Genomic DNA, 18,730 nt, shown 5'->3' with positions numbered 1-18,730 from the left:
CATGGCAGGAGGATACCAGAAATATACACATTGTACCTGTTGGTTATGAAACTGGGATATCATGCTTTATCCAGTCAGTCACATCAACTTGACTGGCGTGAGAAGAACATTTGAGTCCTTGTTAGATTGTACATAAACTCCGTGCTGTATTTCAGCCACAACTTTTAACAACCAAGGAATTTTGTTTTGCATACTTAATACAAAACACTGTCAGACCCAACACTAACATGTTTCCTCAACACCTGTTCCTGTGTGCTTTGCAAATCATTAAGCATTGCATTTGCTGATTTCGATAAATTCATCATAGTCTAACCTCTATTTGCTCTATTAATGCAATAATCGACATGTCCATGCCATTGTATAGAATGACTAATGTACGCGATACAGTATTGACCTTACAGTTATTGAACTAAGTGATCAATTAAACTTTCTGCACATGGTACACAATGAGGAGGGCAAGTACCGAGCAGGTTCTGCATAATCATTGTAGTTAGATTATGCATAATGAAGACACAGAAGGGGAAATTGGTGATTACTATAAAGGTATTTCTTTTTTTTGGCATCAGTCTCCTAAGGGAGATTTGGCAGAAACGTTGAAGATGCAGATGTAAACATTGAACAATTATATCAAGCTCATGGAATATAATCAATTTTGATTGCCTCTAGGTTCACTAATATCAGTGCATTTATTGCGGATTTTGTACATATTGCATTCACTTTATTCAAATGCTTAAACACAACTGCCACATATTTAGGATCTTCTTTTGCCTTTGATCATAAAAAGATAATTTCTTTTGTCTCATGTCCTTTTTTATATTTTATAGATGTAATCTGTCAAGACTGATGGATTGACATGATTTTTCAGAATGAGGTCTTTTTTAAACACTGTTGAAGAATGTAAACGTGAAGCTTTCTGAAAGGGAGATGCATGAAAGACTGGATTGTGTATGCATCTCATAACTGCACATGTTCCAGTCTTATTATGTCTCATATTTTTATTCAAAGAACCTTTGAAACTAAATATTCTGAATGTTTAATATACGTTTCATGTATGCATGTACCAAGGATAAATAAGATTGGATGTAATGTTAGTTCTCGGATTCTGTTCATTACTCCTGTTGGCTTAAAATGAAAAAATATGGGTTGTTGTTTTTGCTTGATCTGATGATATTTGTGATAATTTGCTTCAGACAGCAAGCATTTGTTGTATATTGTTGTTACAATGAAGGTGAAAAAGTCAAACCCTACATTTTGCCTTTGGTATTTTTGCTTTGTAATCCCTGGATAGCTTACCTAATGTGCACACTGAAAGAAATAGCTACAGTCGAAATTCCACACAAGTGAAAGATCACAGAGGGTCCATCTTGCAAGTGGCTTTGTCCGCAGTCATTCTGTTTCCTTGACTTCTCCACAGCATATGTATGCGAGAAGGTGCCAACGTGGGGCTGAAGTCTTTGATCGTGTTTGCCATACATTCATCCTGAATCTTTGTCTTTCTGACTCTAGAATCCACAGGTTTTTCACAATTTCGACCTAAAGCGCGAGATTAATGGATTAATTATAGGACTGGAGGGCTTGTTAGAAGTCAATAGCTAGCAAGAAGGTGAGATTGTTCGGAGGCTCTGAGTAAATTAGCTTACAAGCATTGGCTGTATAACTGCGTGTATTTACCTGTGTATCCTCATTTAGGGTCAGTCTGGCTATGAGTGTGGACGTGATTTGGAAGACCAGATGTGTAGTGGCGATAACACTTCTGTAACACTGTGGGAATGACTTCCTCAAGCGCAATTTGAGCTGATCTTCTTTGAGTTCTCACAGGACTGCCTTCTTCATTGTAGTTGGATTGAAATTTGGTATTCACAGCATGATAAGCTGATACAGTGAGTAGACACTTCCTTCCCTTGAAATTTGTCTTTGGCTATGGTCGTGGTGGGAGTTTACTTAAGTGATGGTGGGATTGTCCTTTTATCACAAAGGTGGATGTTTTGTGACACTTCTTCAGCTGCACCGTTTTGCTTGACTTCCATAGCAAGAACATTTTTAGCATGAAAAGTGGATATTTTCCTGGCAATGAATTTAAAATTATTCCATTGTATTAAGAGTAAAGCAACATTAGTGCTTACTTTGTGAAAATACTCTTTAACTCTTTTCATTATTGAGGTACTAGTACTTGAAGCCCTCATTCCATCATAATTAATTTTGCTTGTAGCAGTTGTTCAAGCTGTAACGTGGATTCATATAGTTTGTAACTATATGGGAATACCTCACTTTGTCTGTGTTAGTAATATTGTAGTATGAGGTGTGACTTCACCAGCATGTGTGATTTCAAAGTTATTGATAGATCATGGTTAATTTGGCCAGAAACAAGTTGCATTTATTGATCATCATTTGAAAACCTTTAAGCATATAAATCTTTTACCTTGTTAACCAAATAAAATATCATTATATAGTTTGGCTATTAAGAGAAATGTGATGGATATTTCTGGAGGATATTTTTTCCTTGAGAAACAAATCATAATTTGAATGTCATTACTGTAAGAAACTGGTTACATTTATGACTTGACAACTGCTATGATCCAAGAGACAATATGGTAAATATGTATTGTTACAACTATTTTCACAAAAATACTGTTGAAGTTAACAGATTTATAACCATTATTATGAAGTGGATGATCTTTTAGGTCCAGCTCTAAGTAAGGTTTAAGAAAATGAGTTATATTTACAGCAGTTTTAATGTAGTTTATATTCTATTATAATATTCATTTGTCATATTCTGCCACAGGACCCTTCTTAATTATGCTGAATAAGTAGCTTATTCTGATCGAAGCACTGAAAATCAAGTAAGTGCTCATTATTCACAGTTAATGACCAAACTGAATGCCATTAAAATACACTTTTAGTCATGAAATTAATGCAAATGTTAAGCCCAAGTCTATTTTGTCATTAACAGGGAACTGTCATTACTGAGTCTTAGCTGACTTCGAAATTTAAGAATGATTTAGCATTGACAAAACTTCTGTGATATCTGTTTGATGCAGTGTATCTTCTTGGGAATCCTCATTTCCCCATCTTTACATGTGATCTTACTTCCTGGATATCAATAGCCGGAAATTAAGTTGCTTTCAGATGAGATAGGACAGGTCAGCTGACAAAGACTGATAGTTTTCTGGTCGGTTTACTGTTTGTTGTTGCACTCAGCAGTATTCCATCTATATGGCTGCGGTCTGTAAATAATCGAATCTGGACCAGACAGTCCAGTGATCAACATCATGAGCGTCAATCTAAGCAATTGGGATGCAATGACATGTGTCAATCAACCAAGTCAACAAGCCTGACCACCAGATCCTGATAGTGGCCTCTCACGACAAGCATGGGTTAGTGAAGACCAATTCTAACATGGATCTTCACAGATCCAAAGATCCGAGTATTGTTGCATATGTTCGTGCCATCACTGAAGACAACTGAGCACTGTTGTGTTCAAATTTTAGAAGTATACAAGTTCTTGAGAAGAGAGACACTATCATACAGGGTTGGCAATTGTCAAAACTATTTTATCATATTCAGTGAAACCAGAAACCATATAAGAGGTATATAAATGACTATAAACTCCAATATGTACAAATAATAATGCATCAGCTTTATCAAAATATTCATCTTTTGCATTAATTTAATGATTTACAGTAAAAACAGTAAATAATATCTGTAGTTTTCATCATGATTCACAATATCAACATCACAAATGAAACACAACTATAATTTCACTTTCTCTCCCCGCAACTGATAGACAACACCCCATCAAATCAAGGTTACACCAATATGGAAATGATATGATCTTAAAGCAGTGAACTTGTAATTTTAGACATTTCAGAAATGAACACTATGTCCTTCCTGACATGAATCTCTGCTAAAAGCTAGATATATGGTTCTAAATTTCATATTGGGTCCTAAATATTCTCACTACATGTGTAAGGTATATATTACAGACCCAGTTCATGCCACTATACGGTACAACATTTCCAGATCTACAACAATTATTACTCTTGCTGTATGTCTGACAGGTTTTATCCATACCATTCTAAAAAAGTATAGATCATACCATCTTGCAAGCATACAATTAGTCAATGCTAATGCATATGAGAAAAAGTAATATATATCTATACATTTTACATTTCCAAATAAATGGAATAATTTGTCAGTTTTCCCTTAATTATTCTTCATCATCTGTTTCCTCCTTCACTCATCATTTGCATTTGATCAGTCTTGTAAAACCAATATCCACCTACCTTTTTTGAATGGTATATAAGTAATGACGAAAAGATAATATTTCTATATAACATATGTGACCAAGTCATGTTAATGTAGTGCATTATTTCGACATATGATGCACTTCAAGTAGGCTATGATAGCAACTGAACCAAACAGACCATTAGAGAGTTGAAAAAAATCATCACATAACTTGTTATCAGTGTGTTGTTGATATATCAAATATTTGACTTGCCTGGTTGCACCTGATGACAAATTCAGGTTTGTAAATGTTACAGGTCAGAGTGTTTTGGCTTACACAATGTCACATTAATTGAAGTGTTAGTGCATTTTACTGACAATAGGTACCATGCACAAACATCTTTAAGCAGTGTGTCACACCGGAGATGTAACCATTATGTACAGAGCAAACAGTTTGATTGGGAACTTAGAGACATAACATGCAGATTGTCAGTTTAAATGCACCCTAACTTGCTGAGCAAATGACCTAATTTTATTGTATTCAGTGCAAGTGCTAACACCTTGACAAATTTTCTGCACATGGTGAATGTCATTTAGTCTTCAGTCAGTTTAGAATATGCTGTTTAGAAATATTTCTCTTTTTGTAAGTGAATAGTATCCAGTAGAAATTAATATGGTCGTTCGATTGATGCATTCACCAAAAAAGGAATCGGACACATCAGTTTGATTGATAACCATTATCAATATTTGAATAGCTATTTAAATTACATCCACACAGAGAGAACATAATTTTATTCAATTTTGAGGGCTGAAATAAGGCGAAACGTAATTGACTTGACACCAGGCCAATATCTAGTGATAATTATTGTTGGTAGATGATGGCTATCTGGTGTTTTTGCTAGTATTAAGAATCAAATCAAAAATGATTGAATCAAATTCAAAAATCAAATCAAATCAAGGTCTTGATGAAGCATTGCAGCTCTAATGTCTGGTGTCCAATTAGGAACCTGATTACTTAAATCATCATATTAGTGCACTGTGTACAGTTTAAGTTGTTCACTGGTCGTGAGGGGGCCATGGGCTCATGTACCCTCGATGTGTTTTTGTACATAAACAAACCTTGAGAGTACATGAAACCATGGCCCCCGACGGACCAGTGAACAACGTATTTATCTTACACCTGAATTTTAATTTTGAACTGTTTGAAGCACATCTGTTGAATGCGATATGAATTGCCATTTTGCAGACGACACAAGGTAAACAAAGTTAAGAGTTATCTCCCTTCCATCGATTTTCAATTGCAAAACATCAGTAATTTCCATGCTTCATGCTTGATTCAATGTTATTCGAGCTAAATAAGTACTACCATGAAGCGCCAGATGAGCTCGGTGTACATTGAAAATAATACATAGCCTGTAGGCGGGGTACATTGAAAAAAATAGCATAGCGCTTAGCCAATCAGAAAGCGACATTCATGTGTGAGGTAAGATAAAGACTAATGTAGCTCACTGCATGTCAGTTTACCTTTAGTTGTCTATGGTAATAAGAGGTGGTTGGTATTGCCAGCATATTGGTATGCCCTAATTTGAAATTTTGATGCATCAATATTAGATTACATTGAAACTGAAACTTTTATGTTCAGATATCGGGAACTATTTGCAGCCATCGTCCTGTACATATTATAATAAACCATAGCAACATCCAATGAAATTTTAGAACTACAATGTTGTCGACAAAAAATGTGAACTGAGTTAGTTAAAAGAATGCATGCAGTAAATATATTTTGATACTTGGCTCATTTTTACAGTAAGTATGGACACTACCCATTACAACCTATTGAAACACCTTCCTTTTTCTTCGGCAAATCTGTTTAAATTCAGCGACTGTGGATCTTGCCTGAAGCATAGAAAAATAAAAATAAACATTTCAAGGTCGTGTGAATGTAACTGACATTAAAATGTGGTTGAGTCACCGATACTATTCAGCCTCTATATTTCAGGCTGATAGAGATATGCAGTTGCCATGGAGGTAGTACTTTAAACAGGCTTATTTTTATTTATTAAAGAAATTAAAATAACATTTTAATAAGTGCAAAGCAGCCCCAGAGAGTTAGGAAATTTTCATTTTGAACCTGCCGGATATGTAAACATGCTTCATTTAGGGCTGAAGTATTATAGTAAAGTCTGGAATAAAATAGTATGATTCAGGGACTCTGAGACAGAGTTACATAACTGTAATCAGCTGTTTTATTTTGTTATTGCATGGTTTACAGACCTGCTGTCTCCAAAATCTAAGAAAGTAGAAACTTGGGTAATTATTCCACTGCTGACCCAGACAAGTGATTTGTGTTTAATGACCTGTAGATGTTTCGCTCAAAGAGACTGGGCAATTGGCATTTTCTATAACTTCAATACATCCCCACTTTGCACCACCAGAATACACCTGCCAGATAAAGCTAAGGCTTTTCCAATTTTATGTTGTCATTCACATATTGCTTTAATACTAAGACAATTATTTCCTGAAAATGGAAATTTTGCAGAATCTTCTAGGGTCAGCTGTGAATAGGAACCTCTCCTTATAACTGGTTTTACCAGGAGGGACATGCTCGAGCTCATCTTTACCAGGGACACTGTATTTCATAATAAAGAGTTTGTGATTTGTACGAGAATTTGGAATTTGTCATGTTTCTTTTTGTGTGCCACAGACACATTACAATTATTTTCATAAATGTTGGTTAAGTTATGATCAGCTTACTGATGTTTAAAGAAGTGTTGAATTGATTTCAGTGATAAATGGCTCTTGGACTTCTTGATTTCTTTAATAGTCACCCCTCAGTTTCATGATTTCATTTGTAGACCAAAGACAAGCAGACAAAAAATGGCAAAAAGTTTTGAAAGTTTTTAAGTACTTGAAGTCTTTCTTTGCTGCAACATCTGACCTATACTTGATGTCAGTCTTAGTCCATATTACCCACATTTCACTCTCAAATTTCCCAGTCTAAGTGTCAAGCATTGTTAGGTTCAAATTAGTCATATACTTCAATTTCAAAACATTGCCTTTTCCTTTTCAAACCTAGGGAATACCTTTAAACAGTTGATTCTTGCACAGTTAGTCATCAATGTCTGGGTGAAACAGACATTTTAATGCATTTGTCTACTGACAGTTTCTGGAGGGATCTGGACACTGTGAAGCTGGATGATGATAAAGGTGGATCATCCCACTCTTATGTATCTCAGTGTGATAGTTGGATGAGTGTAGTGCATGCTGTTTCAACTGTTTTTAATGAAACTGCTGTGAATGTTTATTACAAGTGTATTCTCATACTTTTGAGATTATTATTATTTTACATCAGAGAATATGTTAGTGGTAAATATCTCATTGATATTGTTCTCAACACACCACACCTATATTTCACTTTAACTCTTTCTGAGAGAAGATGAGTTTATGTAACACTGCAGTTGATGGTATATGTAGACTAAACTGCTACACCGAGCATTACTCCATGAAAGAACGGTGAGCAGACTGCTTTTCATATGGGCAGACATTAGAGGATGGTTACATCACCATTTTACTAGCTTGAAGGCTCATTGTAAGTGATCAAAGAAAGCTGATGGCAGTGTTGACTGCTTCATTCACTCTGCCCAATCTGGGTCTGAAGACATTAACGTTAACACACACTGGTAGGTTCATGCTGTGAGATGTGCCCAGGTGAATCTTGTAAATGGGAGAATGCTTTGGCTTAGATGCTGCTTCTAGCTGCTTAAAAAATGTAAAATATGTTACATGAAAACATGTTTAAATCTAATTAAGAGTTCCCTTTGGTGAAAGTATTCTGGTTCATATGTTACTTCTAACCCATTCAAATGTGCTGGTAGAAAGATCAGTCCACTCTGATATGTTCATTATGCATCTCATGAAAGAAAGCACATTAAAAAATCATCATAATAAAATATTTTCAGATCATGGCTCCATTTTCGTTTAGTTTTATGATCAAATTCTATTCAATCACCTACACTTTTTTGTTATCAGTGGCTGTGAGGAAAAGTTCACTTCAGTACATGTGATAACAATTATATAGATTTAAATAATGTTCATGTTCCTCTTAAATATATTTTCCATAAAGTTTGTTGTCGAAAAGTGCATGTTTGTTTGGCTGTGGACATGAAACAAAAGAAACCACTGCCAAGTGTGGTGTTAAACTAAACTCACTCACACACTCACTCACTCACTCACTCACTCACTCACTCACTCACTCACTCACTCACTCACCCTAACAGGAATCCAACTGATATCAGTTGATCAGAAACTAGACAAGCTGACATTAAAACAAAGGTTTGTATGGACAGGTCTCCATTATATACAGAATAAAGTCATAAGGATATATATTGTTGAAGGTAGCATGAGATGCTTTTTCTTAAAATTGTGCATGTTCTATATTTTCACAAAATAGAATCACAAATTGAGGATCACAGGTGTAAAATAACCATGAAGCATTTATCCTGTTCCTTACTGTTTAACATATGGCAGAAGCTCAAGATGCTACTAAGTGCTTTGGATTTAAGCTGTTTGTACCTTTAAGAACTGTAGATATAGAACTTAGTCTTTTGTTTTCCTTCAACAAGGTTGTATGTGTTGGAGTTAAGACTATGTGGAATCTATTGATTTATATCATTTGTACTTCTTGAACTTTGGTACTCCCTGAAATCACTGTACTTTACATCTTGTTCATTTCACCATTCTGTATACCTATGCCAGTTTTGTAAGTACAAAACTGTAGAAAGATCTACAGGTCATTAGCATGTTTTCAGTTAGGTATACATGTATGTAAATCTGGACCAGACAGTTCAGTGATCAATATTGTGGCACAGTGTTCTCATGCTATGGTAGCACTCAGTCACCAAACCACTGAATCTGCCTATCCAGTCCATTTGATCGCCTCTCTAATGACAGTTTTAAACAGAAACTCCCACAGTCAAATACAGTTACTAACATGACCATATCCATCACATGATTCAATGAGAGAGTCTTCTAGAGAATGTTGGTAGCTAAGTGGTTAAAGCACTTTCTCGTTGTGGCCCTCTTCTGGTGTTCTTCTACCATGACAGTGCTGGAATACTGCTAAAAGGAGCATAAAATCAAACTCACTCACTCACTTACTACTCTGATGAATAGTTAACCTAGGCAGCTTCAGTTGTCTGCTATTGCCAGTACTCCAATTGTTACATGGTCTCTATCATTCACTGCTGAGTTTCTCTGGGAAAGGGATTTCTATTCTTTGTCACAAAGGTGATGCTTTCATCTATGCCAAGATTCCAAAGTAAGAAAATTACAATACAGTGTTGCAGTGTCCTCAAAGAATATTATTTAGGTGGAAAATTGGATGTGCCAATTTCACACGATCTTTGCCAATTAGTTATTTCAGTAATTTACAGGAAGCTATTGATTCAGGTTGACAGGGTCACTCAAAAACAGGCTTTCCTGCTGATGAAGTCTGAAGGGCCAGTTAATGCTGGTTGTTGCTCTGAAAATTATTACCGTAATATCTCTGCCAAAACGCAGATACCAAACTGTTCAATGTAACCATGAAGAGCATTTCAAGGACACAGTCTTTGTAGGTTGTCCAGTTAGGGTAAAGATGTTAAATTAAAGATGTTTCTACCACATTTATGTACATGTAGGGCGAATCTCATGAGGTAGTTGTTGTATGAACTTTGAATTGTGTTTCAGTAACATCACTTTGGGTGCCAAGGAGTAGCATTGTTTTGCATGTTCTTTAGAAACAATGCGTTTAAGGTCATATAATATATGTTACTTAAAGGCAAGTAAATGAGAAAAAACTTGCAAGGACCAATTTTTGACCGGAAGCAGAGTATTTTCTTTTTGGAAAAAGATGTATGAAGCTAATATGCCATTCTTTATCTAAATGTATTTTGAAGACTAACATTCTTTGAAACTTTGGAAAGTTTAAAATGTCACTGTCATCTGGGGCATATTGCCAGGTTAAGAGTTGCATCAGTATTCAAATTAGAGACTAATGTTTAATCACTCTTGCGCTTAAATGGCAAGGACATAATAGTAAAGTCCTTCCCAATAATGCAAGGTCACATAAATGAAATTTGCTCTTTCTTTTAAAAATTCTTTCTAAAGTACTGAAGGTTATTGCTGATTACGCACTCTTCAAAGAAAAACTGAATTACAATGGTGAGGAAATCAAACAGAAATTTAAATCATGCTAGTGTGATTCAATGGATGCCTCAATTTTGCTTTAATGTCAGGTCAAGCATTTCTATTAAGCACTTTTCTGTGGTATTTTTTCTTGAAAAGAGTGAAAATTCATGAAAAATTCTCAATGTTCACCATCAAGAATATTGATCGTGTGGAATTTCTACATTAAAATTCAGCCATCGTCTTGTTCGTCTTCGTTAGCTACCTTACACTGAATTCACAAAGCAAGTTGTTTTTGCATGAAACCACCATAAATTGAGGGCAAAACATGTGGTACACTTTCAGACAATTGATTAAAAGTGACAAGTAAAGGAGTTTTTGTTGCATGATTAGAAGAGGTCGATGTCGAAACAGAATGACAAATCTGCATAGAAAACCAAATCAAATTACTCAAGAGAACACAATTTCCTGCAGATAAAATCTTGAACCTTAATAAGTGCCTGTAACGTTCGCCTTTTGTTCCTATCATGTAGGAGGTTTCATTTCGGACCTCAGAACTACAGATTTAACTTTTTCTCTAATCAAACATTCAATAGCAGCAATGATTCAAGGCTATAATCTTTGGGCATTGTGTGATACAACATTTTGAAAATGCCTTTGAGAGGCAGCAACGGAAAGATTGCACTGGTTTTATATGTTTACAAAATAATGACAGTTATTGTCTTTAGAGGCACTTTTATGTTGTCGTCAGATATCTGTTTTTCCAGGCTTAGTTTGCTGGGGTCAAGCATAAGGAGGCCCTGTGCATCTATGAGTTATTATCCAGCTCACTCTGATTGCATCAATCAGACCAACATCAATGATAATGGCAATAGGATTCACTGCCTGGTACATGCATGGTGCACAAAGGTTAAACATTGTCATGTATATTTGTAGTTGCTTCCATTCAGGTCAAGGAATCATTATGCACACATGGTTATGTTTATTTGTTTATTGTGATATTGGAATAACTTTGAGATGTACATTATTTCAAAATGTCAGTCTTACAACCCTGAACCTATTCCCAGCATTATTATTTTAATCTGTACTGAAAGCGGTACATTTTTCTTTGTACTGTTGCTGAAGAATTAACCTTCATCACTTGGCATGATTTACACACTGCAAATATCCGTTCCTAGCCATATGATAAGAAGTCCATCTTTCAAACTGTCCATGTATTGGTGTTAGAGAACCTGAACATCTATGTAGTTTGGATAAAAAATGTATGACTTTCAGAAATGTATGCATTTCAGACAAACTCTGTTGATAAAGTACCCCATGGTATAACATTAACAAAGTAATTGGAATGCATATCATAACAGATGTATTTATTAGATATTAGGTCTTTATCTAGATTAAGATATATTTTACTTCAGTCCCTTTCAGTGTCAGGCTCAGCTAGCTCTGTTAATTGAATTGCTGACAAGATTATTTGAGTACCAGCGTAAGCACTCTAGTGTTAGCAGCACTAAGCAACACTGATGACTTGAGTGGCAGTTGTTCTCTGTGACACTGGCAAGTCTTACCTTCTTGGTCTCCTCCAACTAATCAGTCAGATAATTCAATTAATTATTGAAATTCTCCCACATCCAAGGCACAGGTAAGAATGAGCAAGGATTGGTTTGCACTAAGAATATATGAGGCACCTATGTGAATGTATATATAGAAGTACTGGCTCTCAAATTGACTTAACTCGCTGTTGAAGAACATCACATAGGGAGAGATGTATGGCAGTGCAGTTCAGATGCTAGACTTGGTTTTTACCTCCGGTGCTACACTCTACCAACAGTGTGATCACAACCTGAGAGGTATTGTAGTAACTTTGTCATTTCCTTATTCATGCGCAGTATTTCTTGAATTTAGTTGCACTAACAAACAGGAAATTTAGTAGCAGGGGTGAACCATCAATATTTAAGTTTTTGTCATTTTGTGAATGTTATGATCTTCAGATCAAGTGATCTGTTCAACCGGTGGCTTTTCCTAACTTTGCTACCATTTGACCCATTGTATAGAAATTTTGTAATTGTCTCTAGTTCACTTGAGTTCTGCTGGATTGAATTTCAAGGAAGGCGCCTTCAGACAGGTTTGCCCGTTTCTCAGTCATCAATGTCCATGTTGTATTTGAATTTGGTACATTTAGTGAGGTTTTAGTGTTCAAACTATATCTATAATATTGTTCTCATTTCAACCATTTGACTGAATGCTTTGAATATCAGTCACATCAGATAGTGTGCCTTTATGAGCATAAATAATATTGAGAGACTTTCTCATTAGTTTCATCTTTTCATTAGAGTTCAGTATGTTTAGTGTTACTTCATACTCAGCAATATTCTACCTAATGGCAGGGTTTCATTAGATATGATCTGTTTTGAATAAAGTCTCACAGTCATTTTAAAAGAAATTATTTAATTCGGGAGAAACAAATATCAGTTACGTTGTATGGATTTTAAGCCAATCACCAGCAGATCACTTCCTTCATGTTAAAATATGGGTGTGATAGTGCACTAATACTTGATATTAGTCCCTTTTCAGGATGTAATGTGCCAATACAAGCAAGTGTATGTTTATTTGTGACATAGTTACATTATGAAATGTTCACAGTTGGTTAAAAAACTGCACCATATTGTCCAATCATCTGTGAGCATCACAAGTATTGCATTTCCATCCATTGTATCACTGCATAACCTTACTATTCAGGTAATTCATTCGCTTTACTTATGGAAACCCATAAAGGTCCAGGATAGAATAGGCTTTCCCATGCTTGCTTTAAAAGGCGACTATGCTTGTCATAAGAGGCGACTTACGGGATCAGCTGTTCAGGCTCTCTGACTTCGTTGACACATCATTGGTTTCCATTTGTGCAGATCGATGCTCATGCTGTTGATCACTGGATTGTCTGGTTCAGACTTGATTATTTACAGAATGCCAGATATTGCGGAGTGTGGCGTAAAACTAAACTCACTCACTTACTAATTTACTGTTTGCTTTTATGCAACTACTAGATCATTACTAATAGTTTATTCATTTATTTGTTTGTGAAGCAAGTCACACATGTTTCAACAAAGTTATTCTTTACAAATTTGAATGTTATATATATAACATGTTCTTCTGGTGTGCTGTTGATGTTACCGACAGACAAGTTGGCTTTGTTTCGAAAACATATTTCCCAAAAGTCCAATCATGTTATATGCATCACTTCGTTCTTGTAGTATGCCGCCAGTGATGTTTGTAAATCCATGCAGACCTTGTACATGATGAACTGATACAAGTGAAACTTTTAAATTTGACAACAGTTTGTGGTTGGTGGTCAAGTTACATCTGTTGCAGTAGTATGATGTTAGGTTTCCCTAGCTTCAAGGGACGCATGGTTCCTTGATTCCATCATCATTTGGGCAAGTGTGCCATCACATATTGTACATATCAGCTTCTGTACTAGAACTGCAAACAATTATTTTCAATAACTAGAATGATTCCAAGTTGGTTCTTGGTTGTATTGATTGACGAATTTATGGACTTTTTGGTTACAATGAACCTGACAATAACTCTGCCTGTTACTATGATAGACATTTTACTGATATAACATTCCTTTAGTGCCTGCTTGTTACTAGGGGTGATGGACATGTTATTACAATTCTGTCCTCATAATTCCATCAATAGTGAGCAAATCAGGATTTATAATGCATATATGAACAAAGCAATTTATCTGATTGCCAATATTTGAAGCTTTGAAACTCAGTATTATTTACACGTCAACTGGATGTATTCAGGTTATATAGAGGAAAGTTGTTGATATGCATTTGAATTTAAGGCAAATAGTATCTCAGTCATGCGTAAAGGGACAGTTAAAACAGATCGGTTTATTCTTTATCATTCTCTATGCCGCTTAAGGACAGTTTACCTACATTAAGATTGAACAGATATCAGAAAGTATATTCAAAGAGATTTATTATCCTTTCTCATACTTATTGGACATCTTTAGCATCTGATTAGGAAAAGTAGATCTGTTGGAAACAAATCCATTTAACATCTATAAGACCTCTGAAATGGATGTTTTGGTTTTTTTGTGTTACTGAATAGCATTCCCACTTCATTATTTTTCACCACAGGAACGTGAAAACTTCTGAGTAATAGATATTGGTGTGATGGTGTTCATATCTTTCTCCCAATAACTGAAAAGATGCAGGATTTTTTCTGTGTTGCACAATGATTACCATAATCACCTTAATTAGCACCCATGCTTTTTTGAAGACCGATGAAAGGTGTCGCTCATTGAAACCATGCACAAGGCAGTTTGTTTTCAGAAGTCAAGTTGAAGAAGACAGGGTTCACACTGGATGTTAAGGTGTGGTGATTTTAAAATCTTAGTATGAATTTACTAAACACCATAGTTCTGTAAATGCTGCAACAGAATTTTGGCAACACATGTTAAGTGTTCAAAGTAAATAATGCCCATTTACTTGCTGTTCACTTGCATATTTCTCTATGTTACCTGTAACAGTGATACATATATCAAAGGAACTAAGATCTTATGCTATTCAGCTGTTAATAAAGAAGAGATAATCAGTGGAAAACTGCAGGCTCCAGGCATCTTTTTGAAGATAATTGCAAAGAACATTATCAATTAGAAAACCCTTGTTGTATTCACGTCATCACAACTGAAGGGGGTCAAAGCCTATACCGCTTGGATGGAATTAAATCAAAATGGTGAAGTGGAGAATTCAAGCCTCAAGCATGCTACGAACCAATTTCATGTGAAGAGTATTCTCAGCTAGATTTTTCAGATGCTGCTTTTGACATGTATAATTAACTTTTTAACAAAGGTTTTTCCACTTCATTTTCTGATTACTGAATATTACATTGTTTTTAAAATCAGAACTGTTTCCATTTTCAAAGTGTCTTCCAAGTTTCACAAGTGTCATAATTGTCAATGACCATTTTCACTGTGGCTGATGTTAGTAACTAATATCCTTTTATTTGAGAACACAGGATGTTCAGACATATATAATCAACAATTTTGATTATTTTGAAGTGATTTCTGGAGCAGCAAGTGCAGTTGAGAGAGCAAGTGCATATGATTCTTCATGTTCTTTATTTTTAGACTACTTCTCTACAACCAAGTGGCATGGTCAGAAGCTGATTTTATTGTTTTTCACCTTAGGATTCAATTTGGCACAAGCATCTTGACAAAAATTACATGTAAATGAAATGCTTTAGAATTTCACTCATTTCCCTGAAAATATCTTTAATATTTCACATAAATGAGTGGAAAGATTTTTTAATCGAATGCTGTTCTTTAATTTCTGCTCCTAATACCAGTTAAGATCAGATTAGTGAAACCTGTTTTCTTGCAAATATTGAAACTAGCACTCATACATATGTAAGCTGTCCAAATGAACGTGCATTATAACGTTATATGACCAGGTGAGCTATAGTACTGTTTTGTCAAGCCCTGTTTACAGAAAACCTTGAAAGTAGATTAAATCAGATCTAATTATTTTTGTTTGGGATTAGGAAACCTTACAGTCCAGTAATAGCAAACCATCTGTACAATGAAGACAAGATCCATCCTCTTTGAGAAAAGCTAGAACCTTAATTTTAGGTTGGAAGTAGGATCTCCTACAATTGTCTTTTGGAATTATTTAAAGATTATGACTTTACTTACCTTTTATGTGAGTTGATATGAAATATACCCACTGTATCTAACCAAAGGGATTTCTGATATTTTTCTTGAATTTATTAAATATAAATACATGATACTTGTAATGGTGTATATGTTATTTACAAACTGACTATAGTTCCTTATGCAATATATATGCAGTTACGTTTGGACATGGTTGATTATTCAACAAGTTAATCATACGAAATGCCTAGTGTCTGCAGCTTAGTAGCCAACTTATTTCAATACACTGTCTGGCTGATCAGTGGAACAGTGACCTACTGTTGCTCCTGTGAATGTTTTGTGCATCAAATGGCCTATTTATTAACCTAATTGGCTGACATAGTGAATTCTCAAAGTGATTGATTCAAGATTTGAGTCTGTTTCCTTCCTCAAAAGTGACATAAATCCATTACAATGAGGTGATATTCACCACAGATATTCTTTCAAATGATGATCAGAATTATCCCAGAAAGTTGCAAGGAGATTGGCCAGATGAAACATGTGCAAGATGGGCGCTCTCTAGGGAAGGAGGTCTGATAGGACTGCTGGATGAATGTTCGCCAGTCCTGATAGAGGTGTCTGAGGGGAGATAGGGTGCATCTGAGGATATGGTCAGATTGTGATCAAGGGACCCTCAGAGTTTCTGATATTTAAAGAATATCTTTAGTGACATGTTGGAAGAGTTTATGGTATTCTGGTACCATACAGATTGTTCATGGTTGTTGCCAGGCAATACCCGAGGAAAACCTAGGTATTTTGTCATAGAGACATTGACAATTAAGGTAAGAATTGTTTGTGCAGGTGTCAGTTGGATATTCACATGCTAACTGCATACACTAATATCATGTATAAATATGATTTGCTCAGGTGAAGGTAGTGAAATCATGGACTCATGATTTATATTCAATTCTCACATCTTTTTAATGAGACTAAATACATGAGTAACTTTGTTTAAAATCACCTCCTCAAATGTTATAGACTTGGCTCCAGGAGTCTCTCTGTTTGATCCTTTCTGGTTTTGGAATTACACAGTGCTAATTAAGAAAGAGTATGAGAAAGAGCTTTTGTAAAGGGTTGGTTACAAAATTTAATAGCAATAGTTACTTTTTAAACGAAAGAGCCTGTCAGTCTGAAAAGAGCAGCAGATTTCTCATTTTCCAAGTAATCATTTTTATACAGTTTGTGCAGGATTTTAATGCTATGTAATATAAATGGTCTATGACAAATAATAGGCCAAACTTGAAGCAATTTGTAATTAATGAGGACAAGACTTGTTTTACCTGGTATGTGTCATGGAAACCGATGCTTGCCAATTTTTCCATGACATGCTGCTAGATATAATCAAATTTTATGTTACCAGAGAGGGCAGTTAAGAAATAGGGCTAGTATGCTCTACATTAGCATTAACACAAGACTGGAAGTCCAACACGAACAGTCCCACATCTGACGCAGTGTATTGGTCTAGTTACTATTGTTTGAGTGGGTGAAAGGTGGAAAGTGCAAGATCTGGCACCAATAACAGCTGGAATGGCCAGTGTGTAGTATATCTGCCAGAGAGAGGGAGCATGACTGTCTTTACTGGTGTTGGAGGTATTCTGTCTATTTCTGGAGTTATATGGTGGTGACAAATTGGTGAGTTGATGAGGAATATAGCTTTGTTTTATAACAAATCTTTTCACTGGAATCTTTTTGGAAATAGGTAATATGTCCATTTTAATTCTTTATATCCTAAGGTTGTATAGTATATATGCAAAGTGAAAGATTGGTACATCCAGTATTTGGTTCAGCATCTCTGGCCCAAGTTGTATTTGTATGATGCATGTGAACCAAGGTAGTGTGAAAAAAAATATTTAATATCTTTACACATTCCCAATGAGTAGCTGTGATGTGTTCGGGAAAGATCATCAAGATTTTCAAATAAAGCCAATAAAACCCTTTCCATATTCACACTGTAAAACATCAGTGCGAGAGCACACTTAGTTACGGTTTCGACTATTCCAGTTAATCCATTATTTCTGTAATTTGCAGCTCTGACAGTTTTCAATGGATGTGACTGTTATTTCATGAGGCAAATACCAGCCGTCAATGCATAAATAAAGACTTCACATTACTGTCTATTAAAGTATAGCAATTACAGTAATTATTAATTGTGATGCAGCAAATCTAGCTTGAAGGTCATAACTAATCCTCATTGTGTGACAGGGTTGGTAGTCTCACTGCCACAGACCATACACAAGAACACTGTGGTAGTTTCATCTGTCAGTGTTGGTAGTACAACTACCACAGACCATACACAAGAACACTTGTTGTTTTATGTGACAGGCCAAGGTTTGGTAGTACAACTATCACAGACCATACACAAGAACACTGTGGTTGTTTTATGACATGGTATTGGTAGTTATAATGACGACCACACACTATTTCCTGGAAGGATCTTGTTGCTTCATACGCCATTATTGGTAGTATGACTACCACAGACCATACACAAGAAAGTGTCTGTTGTTTTATGTGATACTGTGGGTAGTAAAACTTTTTTCTGTTTTGTCGCTTAGTGCCGCACATATATAGCATCAGTGTGTAAATCATCAAGTCTGGACCAGACAACCCAATAATCAACAGCATGAGCATCAACCTGTCCCACTG

At 35.5% G+C, this 18,730-nt stretch overlaps 1 protein-coding gene across 6 annotated transcripts in view; it reads left to right on the top strand.

The window, feature by feature from the left end:
* Positions 1-18,730, top strand: part of LOC137287499 (arrestin domain-containing protein 2-like) — a 76,061-nt gene that overhangs the window by 14,654 nt on the left and 42,677 nt on the right. The window lies entirely within an intron of this gene.

Source organism: Haliotis asinina, chromosome 6 (genome assembly GCF_037392515.1).
Source record: "Haliotis asinina isolate JCU_RB_2024 chromosome 6, JCU_Hal_asi_v2, whole genome shotgun sequence".
Lineage (NCBI taxonomy): Eukaryota > Metazoa > Mollusca > Gastropoda > Lepetellida > Haliotidae > Haliotis > Haliotis asinina.
The sequence above is the reverse complement of the archived record's forward strand: the minus strand, read 5'-3'. Positions and strand labels throughout refer to the sequence as shown.